Source organism: Marmota marmota, unplaced genomic scaffold (assembly GCF_001458135.2).
Source record: "Marmota marmota marmota unplaced genomic scaffold, marMar, whole genome shotgun sequence".
Taxonomy (NCBI): Eukaryota; Metazoa; Chordata; class Mammalia; order Rodentia; family Sciuridae; genus Marmota; species Marmota marmota.
Genome location: NW_026000221.1, coordinates 28,730,816 through 28,743,060, shown reverse-complemented (window position 1 = coordinate 28,743,060; position 12,245 = coordinate 28,730,816). Strand labels below are relative to the sequence as shown.

General features: G+C 42.7%; 1 long non-coding RNA gene across 1 annotated transcript in view; it reads left to right on the top strand.

Moving 5' to 3' along the window:
- Positions 1–6: 6 nt before the first annotated feature.
- Positions 7–12,245, top strand: part of LOC107144886 — a 62,280-nt gene continuing 50,041 nt past the window's right edge. Inside the window, exon 1 of the long non-coding RNA XR_001503853.2 lies at positions 7–185. This is a non-coding gene — a long non-coding RNA (uncharacterized LOC107144886). The remainder of the gene's footprint in view (positions 186–12,245) is intronic.

Here is a 12,245-nt window from a genome sequence, read left to right as displayed (position 1 = left end):
CCACCCCCACCCTCCCGCCTGCAGGCCGGGCTACACCATCCCGCCTCAGTCACCGCAGCTTGGCAACTGCGGACAGCTATCCCCTACGCCCCTTCACCGCCACCACCGCGGGCCGGGCTCCGCCGCCGCGCATGCGCCCCGCCTGCAGCCGTCATTGAAGTTCGCCGCCCCCTTGGGAAGAGCGGGTAGGTAGAGAGAGCGCGACGGAAGTCTAAGTCTACGTCATGCGCGTTCACCATGTTGGTTGAGGGCAAAACCACAGTTCTGAAGGTCTGAGCAGCCTTCTTTGATGAGGGCTCAATGCTTTCCGGCAATCTAATAATGCAGATTTCTGGTTTTATATTAACACGCAGATGGGACTTTTTCTTCTTTTTTCTTTTCTCTCCTACTTCCCTCCCTTACACTCACCCTCTTCCTTTAAAAAAAAATGATGATGGGGAAAGAAAATGGGAATTCCCATGGAGAACTGAAAAGTAAATAATAATAGTAGTAATAAGACAATTTCAAGAGTGTGATTTCTGGGAGGGAAAAGGTGGGGAATATGTCATGGGAGAGGCACAGAAGTAGGGAGTTTTGAGGCTTGCTTATGATTTTATGGTGGAACTGGTGAAGCCAGATTTAAAATTAGGTAGTCGGTGAAGTTAGGTAAATCGGGTCTAATATCATATCGAGTGAAATCTAAAATGGAGGCCATGCTGATAATGATTCCGGGAACCGCAGGACAACTCATGGAATGTTAATGAAGTCCTGGAAAGGCCCTAGGCCAAAGTCCACCCCAAAGAAATGTTAATGGAACCCAGGAAATAGCCCCCAGCAGATTTGAAGATAGCCCATCCCAAGAAGTGATAATGAAGTCCTTCCTGCCCAGATTACTTGTTTGGCCCACCTGTGTCCCACCCCTCGGGCCTTCCAACCTACATTCCATCACCAAAACTATAAAAAGGGGAGACAACCGCACTTCCATGGATTCCAACTCTTGGGTCCCCTTCTTCCTCCGGGAGAAGTCTTTTCTGCTGTCCTTTCATAAACTTCTAAGTTCTACTCTGACCTTGCCTGGGCATGCTTCTTTGGTGTTATTCTTCAACACTGGGGAAGCAAGGACTCTTCACCGGTCAACAGCGGTAACACTGGGACAAATAACCCCAGATCTAAGATTTTTTTTCATCAGTAAAATCAGAGATTACACCCGCGTGGGGGGGGGGGGTAACCTGGGGCTTCACACATGGGAAACGAGCGTTTTGCTACTGAACTACATCCCAGCTGTAAAGGTTACATTCCGTTATCTCTAGGGCCTTTTCCAGATCTTATATTTTCTGAGTCATGGAGAACAAATTATGGGAAAAGTATTAATTTCCTCCTTCTGAACTAAACATGTGGACGCGGCAGATAGTTGGAAACCATGGGAACACCACTTGGCTTCTCTGTGTCTTAATTTGCCCTCTGTAAAATGTGGGTAACAACAACTCTTACTTCCTACTGTGAAAATTAATATAATGCCTGAGCACTAGGTATTATTATTGCTAAATTAGCAAGCCTCAATATTCACGGAAAATCTTGTGTAAGTGCGTGGAACTTGTGTGAGCTTAGGAGCCTGCTCCCTCTGTGTCCATTGACCCTTGAGGAGAGGAGGATCTAAAGATGTTTCAGTTGGAAATGCCAAGGGTGATGTCTCCGTTAAAGGGATTACCCCAGGTAAAACCTGTCAGGGATGCAGGCTGCTGGGGTTTTCCATGTATTCCAGAAACTCAGGCAGGTGTTCTCTTAGTGCCCCACTGAAGAGATGACTAAGCACAGGGAAGGGAACCATCAGGCTCACAGACCAACAGCTTCCTCTTGCCCTGGGCTTTTGTGATGTCCACACAACCGGCAGCCTTGCTCCATCTGGTAGATGACCTGGGATTGGCTGAGGCAGATCAGGTGGAAAGTACAGCCTTGATGATACATTGCACCCAGACCTGCAACATACCAGTAAGGCATGTTATCAGGATAACCTGTTATTTCCTGTCTTCTTAGTCGCACTCACTGCAATTGCTATATTGTTCAGTAACTGGTCAGGGCTTTCCCCTGGGCTGGTTCCTGTTTGCTTCCAGTGACTTCCAGGCCAGTGATTGTTTTAATCACTGGGTGAGGAGGGAGCCTGCCTTGAAAAACACACAAGAGTCCTTTCCTCTCCACCCTCTAAAAAACACCCCACCCTAAAACAACAGAAATAGCACACACACCCATAAAGGCGGCCATTAACTATACTCAGAAGACACTGGGTTGGTATGTTACCAAAGATACACAGTTTTGGGATTCTTTTCTTATTTAGAAGTCTTGCCAGTTCATATTTTATCAGTATTAAGGAACGCTCAAGCTTTCCTGAGTGTAGGGAACAGATAGAGAAATGAAAGTGCAACCCCCCCCCCACCCTTTAGAAAACTCCCCTGTGCTGGGCACAGTGTTCTAGGTAATCCCAGCAACTCAGGAGGCTGAGGCAGGAGGATCACAAGTTCCTGGTCAACTTAAGCAAGATCCTGTCTCAAAAAATACAAAGCGCTGGGGATATGGCTCCAGTGTAGTGCATCCCTGGTTTCAATCCCCAGAACTGAAAGAAAGAAACTCCCTTGTGCTGGTTGTGGTGGCCCATGCCTGTATCCCAGTGACTTAGGAGGCTAAGGAAGAAAGATCATAAGTTTAAGGCCAGCCTAGGCCGTTTAGTGAGACCCTGTCTCAAAAACTAAAAAGAGCTGGAGCTATGGCTCAGTGGTAGAGTGCCCTGAGTTCAATCCCCAGTATCACAAAACAAACAAACGAAAAAGCCAACAAAAACACTTCCTTGCCTCCTACATTCTCTAACCACACCTTCCCTTAGTTGGCCAGTGTTGTCCGTCTGGCTGGACTTACCAGCCTAGAACAACCCAGGCTGGTAAGAAATCTTTCTGGAGTCTGTTCCAGACACTACCTGTATTTTTCTCTAATCTCCATATTAACCGCATGAGATGGGATTGAGGGAATCACTTATTACCCATTCTCATATTTTCAAGGTGGGCAGGTAGATCCCCAACTCTACTCCCCAGTAAGGCCGAGTGTGGAGGACAAAAGGTGGAGAGATTATCTAGTTTTCATCCACCTCTCACTCTTCCCCACAGCAAGAGGGGGATTTCCCTGAGTAGTGGCTTTCTGGGAAGGTTCAGTTCTGGGTTAGAGCACCATGCCCAACTGAACAGGGTGTGCTAATGAAGCCAGATTTAAAGTTAGGTAGTCAGTGTAGTTAGATAAATCGGGTCTAATATCGGGTGAAATCTAAAATGGAGACCATGCGGAGAATGACTCAGGGAAAACACAGGACAACTCATGGAATGTTAATGAAGTCCCGAAAAGGCCCTAGGCTAAAGTCCATCCCAAAGAAGTGTTAATGAAGTCCTTCCTGCTCAGACTACTTCTTTGGCCCACCTGTGTCCCACCCCTCGGGCCTTCCCACCTACATTCCATCACTGAAAGAAACTATAAACTGGAGAGACAACTCCACTTCCACGGATTCCACCTCTTGGGTCCCCTTCTTCCTCCGGGAGAAGTCTTTTCTGCTGTCCTTTAATAAACTTCTAATTTCTACTCTGACCTTGCCTCGGCGTGCTTCTTTGGTGTTATTCTTCAACATTGGGGAAGCAAGAACTCGTCACCGGTCAACAGCGGTAACACTACTATCTGCTGTCTGCAGTTGCCCACTGTGTTACCGACTGGGTGAAGTATTTTCACCTCAGCCACATCTTCCAGCACAGCATTTATTAGTAATAAAGATGACATTGATCTCTACCGTTCTGTCTTTTTTGTTTTTTATTTTTGCAGAGCTGGGGATAGCACTCACAGCCTTGTGCGTGCTTGGCAAGGGCTTTATCACTGATCTGTATCTCCACTTTTATTTCTCAGTTCTGGCCTCAGAAGGGGCAGAATGATTGTTTATTGGCTTCCTAAAACTTCGATCCATGGATATTTTAAAGATGAGGGCTGGGTGTGGTGGTCATATAATCCCAGGTACTCAGGGGGCTGAGTCAGAAGGATTGATAGTCATGGCCAGCCTTGGTAACTTAGCAAGACTCTGCATCAAAATAAAATAAAGAGGACCGGGGATGTAGCTTGGTGTTAAAGTGCCCCTGGGTTCAATCCCCAGTACAAAACAAAACAGAAGCATAGAGAGATTCTGGAATGTTCCACAAAGCTGATAAGATATTAGGAATGGGCAGTTGAACCAGGGCAGTGTGACTCTGCTAAGTGTTCTTGCATTGCTAGGTCATAATAATAACAAACCTTTATGTGTAAACAGCTTCTTTTTTTGCCCTTGTGAAAGGTAAGCAAGAAGAGACAATGTGTTCTTAAACCCCATCCCCTAATGCTTGGATCTTATTTGTCTTGGGGATGTTGCTCAAAATAGACCAGCACATGGAATGTTGCTGGGCTCCCCAACCAATCTGATAAACAGATTCAAGATGCCCCCTGGCCAGCAGTGTCTAGGTCAGTGTCCTCCTGGGTTCTGTGCTGGTGCAATCACATACAGGGTTTTAAAGTAAGAAACAGGAGTGCAACTGTAACAGAGTCCACTTGATGCTTTGACTATATCTCTTGTCGCTTTGAAACTTACATGTTTGGGGCTGAGGATGTGGCTCAAGCGGTAGTCTGGCATGCGTGCGGCCCGGGTTCGATCCTCAGCACCACATACAAACAAAGATGTTGTGTCCGCCGAAAAGCTAAAAAAATAAATATTAAAAAAATTCTCTCTCTCTCTCTCTCTCTCTCTCTCTCTCTCTCTCTCCACTCATCTCTTTATGAAAAAAAAAAAAAAAAAAAAGAAACTTACATGTTTTTTCTTTTTCCCAAACTTTCCCAAACTTCTCTCTGATCTTCTTTTCCCTAAACTCTCTTCCCTGATCTTTTCCTTACTGATATCCCCTCCCTGATCTCATTTTCCCTGAATCACCTCTGTAAAAGCCCTCTGTGGTCAGGTGCAGTGGCCCATGCCTGTAATCCCAGCGGTTTGGGAGGCCAAGGCAGGAGGATTAAGAGTTCAAAGCTAGCCTCAGCAAAAGTGAGGTGCAAAGCAACTCAGTGAGGCCCTGTCTCTAAATAAAATAGTGCTGGGGATGTGGCTCACTGGTTGAGTGCCCCTGAGTTCAATCCCCAATACCAACAAAACAAACCCAAAACAAAAAATCCTCTTCCTACTGATGGGAAGATGTTCCTATTGATTCCTTTGGGATAGGAGTCCCCTGTGTTTCTCCTTTGCAAGCAAAGCAACAAACCCTCTTTTTCCTTTTTCTCAAAACTATATCCTTGTCATTGGATTGGTGTCAGGGACAAGGACTGAGGTTTTGGCCATAAATTTGGTGACCCAGATGGGACCCAAGAGCAGCCCCCATCCAGCTTTCTTGGTCAGGCCTGGAACCCCACTTTCCAAGGAACCCCGTTTCCATGCTGAGGATTCGTGGGGCTGATGAATTTGTTGGGAGCTGACCTCTGGAGAAATTGGGAGACGGCGTGAGTTTGCCACAGACCAAACCAGAGGAGCTGTAAAGGGAGGGACTGAGGGACCATCTTAGCAGCTGCCACAGCTCATTTTGCTTCGGGGAACTCCAGCCCTCTCTCCCTGAACTGCACAAGTTGCTCCATCAGTTGCTCTACTTTGAGAAAAAGGAAACTGAACTCAGGAAAGTAGCGACAACTTTGGCCATTTGGTAAGCTCCCCCAGTGTGCACGCTGAGACCCTTGATTCTATACACCTGGTTCCTCTTTGTAGGAACATCTGGTCCCTCTTCATGGGGACATCTGTGGCACCGCTAGTGTAGAAGTCATGGTTAAGCTGGAGTTGGGAACTTGGGATTTTCCCCTACCTAGACTATCTGTTTTCAAGGTTTCCGTCTGTTGGCCGTTTTGGGAATTCCCTCTGGTTGTCTGTTTTGTTTGAATCTGCTGCTGCCCCTTTGCAGACATGGCCGACACTGCATTGATTCTATGGGTAGTCTCTTGGGAAAGATCTTGACTGGTCAATTTGTAAAGGTTCCCATCTGTCAGCCGTGGTTTGGGGGTTCCTCTCTGGTTGCCTCTTTCTGTTTCTTTTTTGCACAGTCTTGCAATTGGAGTTGCAAGACTGTCAGAGAAAAGTGAGTGGTTAAAGGGCCACATATAGGTCTATGTGTGTTTTACTGTAATGATCTGGCTTTTAGGTAGCTTTCTAAAATATTGTACAACCTTACAGTTGGAGTTGGTCTGTCAAAGGTAAAGTAAGTGGAAGAAATTCGTACTTTCAGTTTTGTTTTAAAGATTCCCGTCTGTCAGCTCTGGTTTCAGAGATCCTCTCTTATCTGTTTGTTTTTTGTCTGATACTGGCCCTTTAAGACATGGGTCATGCTGCACTGATCTTACTGGTAGTCTCTTGAGGTCAGAGATCTTGGCTACATAGGCCACCTGTAGGAATAAGCCTGTCTAAGAGAAAGATAGTTTACTGTAACACAACCTGGCCTTTTAATTTTTGCGTGTATGTGTGTGGATTATTATACAATCTTCAAGTTGAAGTTGGTATGTCAGGAGTAAAGTATATGAAAGTGATTCTGTATGTACAGGCATTTATGCAGTTGCATGATAAGGGGTCTGAACCAACAGGAACTAAGTTGAAGGGGACAAAAGGGTGCCTCTGGGGTGCAAGGGGAGCAGACACCAGAAGAAAGGGTTAAAAAGATTTAAATCTTGGGGCTGGGGTTATAGCTCAGTGGTGGAATGCTTGCCTAGCATGTGTGAGGCACTGGGTTTGATTCTCAGCATCACATATAAATAAATAAAAATAAAGTTCTATCAACAACTAAAAAACTTTAAAAATTTTCAAATTTTTAAATTAAAAAAAAAATTTTTTTTTAAAATCTTTTAAACCCAGTGCTGGCACTCCCAGTACTATTTCTCAGCCTGGCCCCAGACAGCCACAGATCATCTCACTGTGGGTAAAGGACACCAACCCTAAAATGGGAGGGAAAAAAATCCCAGAAGAGCTGCCCCGGCTGTAGAAAATGGCCAAAGAGAACCTGGCCTCTGCCCTGTCTTCCAGCCCCTTTTGCCCTGGGGTGGGGACGTGGAGGCTGCTGGCCATGAGGAATGTGGTGGTGGGTTCCAGCACTCTTAGTTTATGACCTGGGGAGACTGGCAGAATAAATAACTGCACCCAGAAAAGAAAAAGACAGAAACTAAGGTCAACCGTGTTTTGTAGGCAGCTTCTGCAAAGGGATCTCAAGGAAACCTAAAGAAAGGGATGGAAAAGTCCTCCTCCACTGCATGCCAAGAAAAAGGCCCCAGAGGAACCTCTGGGTACAACTGACATAGGAAACGCTAACTTAAAGTTGATGGCGTTGTGATAGTGATAATGGAGGTAGGTCAGGCTAGAAAACATCCTGTGCTCCAACCCCTTGAATGCAACCTGGGAGAAAAAAGATTAACCCACAATTTTTTTTTATTTGTTTGTTTTTGTAAATGATGGATTGTCCAACCCTTTCCTGGGATGAAATTGGTTGTGTGAATTAAATGCACATAAGATTTGTTTTGGAATATGAATTTAAGAAAGGGTCCAAAACTACAAAAGATAAAAGAAAGTCATAGGTATGGAAATATATGTTAGTATGGAAAATTAGAAGATAAAAGAAATGTCTCCTGATGAGAAAGTATTTTGTCTGGTAAAGTAATATTCCAAGATGAAAGAGGACAAAACTTAGAATGTAAAGGAGTTGTGAATGTTTAAGTAAGTCACAGAAGGTTTGCAGAAGGTAAATCTCTAAAAGTTTGTATTTGTGATTAAATTGGCTGTAATTAGCAGTCAGTTAATTGAACTTTAATGTACTGATATGAAACAAAGTCTGAAACATTGATCTGCTTTACCTATGAGATAATTTTCTTGTGGTTTGTTAGGTTTTATTATTTGGGGAAACTAAATATTAAAGGAATTAGGGTTGTACCTGTTTCAAAGTCTTAAATGATTACTATGTAACTGGTTAAACAACTGTTTATTTAGATTCTAACAATATGGTTGACATCCTAAATATATGCGACTAAATACATGCATCTGAGAACTGTATCTGTCTAAGCCTTGTCTAAATGTTATGTAAAAGTTTGTAAAATGAAAGTTTATGTAAGTTTACTGGCAAGATAACCAATAAGTGCTCTCTTTTATACATTGTATCTGATGTAGAAGGGCTCCACTGTCTTTTGAAGACCTGCCTTATATCTGTTTGCTTTGACTAAGCTAATTTCTGCTCATTAATTCTGTTTCCTAAATGTATAAGAGATTTGCTTTTTGTTTACCCGTTCAGACCTGTGATTATTGTTACTGTATACTATGTATATACTGTATACTTTAAAAGTTAGACTAGTTAAATATAAAGCTTTGGAGAGCACTTTGCCAAGTTGGTGTTCTCCAAACTAAAATTAGGTATAGCAAAAATCTTGGGTTTGTGAAAATAACAAATTTGGTTGGTATTTATTTGTGTGTTTGATGTTTTATAGCTGAATAAAGTTACCTGTTGTCAATAAGTTAAATATACAATTTTGTGTTACTCTTCACACTGGAATTGGAATTTAAGTGTATTTTTGGAAGGTATTAAGGAGAACTGGATCTGTTTAAAGGTGACATTGTAAAACATGGAAGCATTCTGCCACTTTTTCCACAAAAAGAAAGTTAAAATCTCTCTTAGTCCTTCTTTGACTCATGTTTCAGGTGTAATGTTGTATTATTTGTGAAGAGCCCCACCTTACCTGAGATAAGGCTCTGCCTCCCACCTTACTCCATGTTAGAATGGCTCCAAAATAGTCTAAACTTCAGCTCATTTAAAGTTGTATTCAAAAGATTGATTTTTGTTTTAAAGATTACTATTATCTCAAACAGGGAATGTATATAACTAAATAAAGGTTTAAGATTATAAAAGTCGAATTGGGCTTGTGAGTCAGTGGAAGAGCACTTGCCCAACATGTGTGAGGCACTGGATTCGATTCTCAGCACCATGTATCAATAAGTAAAATAAAGATCCACTGACAACTAAAAAAGATTATAAAAATCGTTTTTCTTTGTTCATAGCTATTACATAAACTGAATATGTTTTTGCTCTGTTAATTTCATTTTGTATTTTCCTTGTAAACTTTATACCTGTTGCCTATTAGTGTTTCGAAGAGATACTGCTTCTAAACAACAACAACAACCTGGGTTAATTTGAGAGAATAAGCATCACCTACAGGTCAGATAATATATAATGCTGACTTCCTACTAATGCTAATGCCAATTAAATGAGAGGGGTATCTGTAAAATTATAGATATTGAGTTATAACCTATTATTCCCTCTTAAAGACTGATGAAACTGGCTTGCTGGATGTTTAAAACAAAAAATTGGATCCCAAGTCAAGGAAGTAAAAGCGTCAAGGAAAAAGCAGCCAACATTTTGGCCTTTGCCCTCTAAGGTCAGCTGGGACCCAAGAATGTCAGTACCCTGCTTTGGGTCCTTCAACCCTGGAGAGTCACCCGATGGGCAGATCAGGGAGATGAAGAGGATCCCAAAGAACAGGAAGCTAATCAGTGCACATTCTACAAAGAGGAGGGTCATTGGAGATGAAAATGTTCCTGATGCTTCCAAGAGAAGGCACATGAGGTCAGCCAAACCCCAACCCATCCTGGAAGGTGGGACCACTGGCAGAGGAAAGCTAAAGGAGCCAGGAGGCTTCAAACATGTCCCCAAGTGTGATCTCTGAGGAATCTTAGCTGATTCTGAAGAGTAAGGGGAAAAAGGTCAGTTTTGACCAACTTGGTCTTAAACATCTGGCAGGAGAGTATGGTATAAAAACACAGTCCTACATGGACATTTAGAAGGAAAATCAATGGTTTTTATTTTTTAATGTAACTTAAGATGGACACTGGTGTCAGCCCTACCAAAAGTAAGTAAAGCTGGAGGTTATAAAGGAAGGGTTCCTGTGTGAGAGTGAATAACAGTAATGATCACAAGAGTCCCAAATTTATCCCTGAGTTAATTTGAGTCTGATCTCATAGACCTACAAATCTTCTTCACCTCCTACATTGATGAACGTGATCTGTTTTTTTCAATGATAAGATTATGAGTTTCTGACCTCGTGGTTTTCAGAGACTGGCTGAAATATTAATTGTTTTTTGTGCTAATCATTTAGAAAGAAAGGAATGTTCTGCTGTCTTTGTGTTGTCGTAGCATGACCCCTGCCTTATGTATTAGCTTATTTGGGTTCTGGCTGACCAACCTCTGTTAGATGATGAATAAAAAGATCCTGAATATAAAAATAAAATAACCCAACTTCTCAGAATATATCAATAAGCTTAATAGACGTCTCCTCCACCAACCCTAACTGCTTTAAGATAGCTTTTTTTTTTTTTTCAATACAAAGGATTGAACCCAAGGGTGCTTAACCACAGAGCCACATCCCCAGCCCCAAGTCAGTTAGGCCCTCACTAAGTTACTGAGGTCGGCTTTGAACTCATGATCCTCCTGCCTCAGCCTCCAGAGCTAAGACGGCCCGTCAGCCTTTATAAAGCTGTGCCTCACTATATCACAACAGAAAAAGACCAAGAATGGGGACAGAGTTGTTTTCATACAAAACCAAGTATGGTGTGTACCTCGTTAAAAACTGACGGGCTAATAAATAAAGTAAAGGTCCATCAACAACTAACAACGACAACAACAACACAACAAAAAACCTGACGGACAACACACCACCACCATCACAGAGCATATGTTACCCTGCACTCCAGTGCAGTCTGCATCTCCATTAGCCATAAAATAGTCTTGCTATCAGTGGGGGTGGTGGGTGATCAGCATGTTGTCTTTTTTTTTTGGGGGGGGGGGTTGGGTATTGGGGATTGAACCCAGGGATACTCTACTACTGAACTAATCCTCAGCACCTTTTATTTATTTATTTATTTATTTTTGAGATAGGGTCTCCCTAAGTTACTAGCCTCAAACTTGCCATCCTCCTGCCTCAGCCTCCCAAGTTGCCGCTGCGCTGGTTCAGTGTTTTTTCTCAAGTGATGACACCATTTCTTTCCTCTGGAACTTTGATAAGGAAACAAGAACTCCATCCCTTATACCCCCACAATTTGAGACGCAGTAACCTGTCAGAGGATCTAAAACTTGTCCTAGGAGATAGGCGGGGGGGGCTGTCTTAACAAGTATTTTATGGGGGGATGACTTATTTATTTGTTTATTGGGTACTGGGGATTGAACTCAGGATGCTTTACCACTGAGCCATCTCCCCAGTCTGTTTTTTTTTTTAAATATTTTATTTTGAAATAGGCCCTCACTATATTACTAAGGCTGGCCTTCAACTTGAGATCTTCCTGCCTCATCCTTCCAAGTCACTGAAGCTTATTCATTAGTTACCAGAATGTTAGGTGAGATACACAAGGTAAGGAGAATGGCTAATAAAGGTCCTAAGAGAGCCCACGATAATTTTGGCTCTCTTACAATAATTTTGTCTATTTTTACAAAGATTTTAGGATAGTCTCCTTTAACTGAGTTAAAGGCTAGGAGTAAAAATAAAAACTCCATCCTGAATCTTTTATTGTTCAGAAGATCCATCATTTCTTCCATTGAGATGCATTTTGGAACCCTAATGAGTCACATGTAAATCACATTTAATTTAAATAAACCACTGTAGTCCTGGAAGCCTTGGTGATACAGGAATTCCCTTATCCTTATTTGTCAGATACCCAAGGTCAACTAAGATATTCATGGAAAATTCTAGAAACAACTCATAAGTTTTATAATGTGCTGCGTGCGGTGGTGCACTCCTATAATCCCAGTGACTAGGGAGGCTGAGGCAAGAAAATCACAAATTCAAGAGTAGCCTCCGCAATTTAGTGAGGCCATAAGCAACTTAGCAAGTCAGTGTTGCAAAATTAAAAGTATAAAAGGCTGGGGATGTGTGCCCCTGGGTTCAATCCCCAATATACACACACACACACACACACACAGCAAAGATGCATTCAGGGAAAAAAAATTCTGAAATGTCCAAATTTAATTACAAAGACCAAGAGGTGGTGAAGGGAAGAGATAAAGGAAGTTAACCAGTTGAGGACTACTAAGTGAACCCTACAAAAGTTGGTCCCCCATTTCTGAATGCGTTATTTTTTCTTGAAGTACTAGGAATTGAACCCAGGGGCATTCTATCAGTGAATGGCACATAGCACCCCGCCCCCCCCCCGCGCCACCCCCCCCACATGCCCT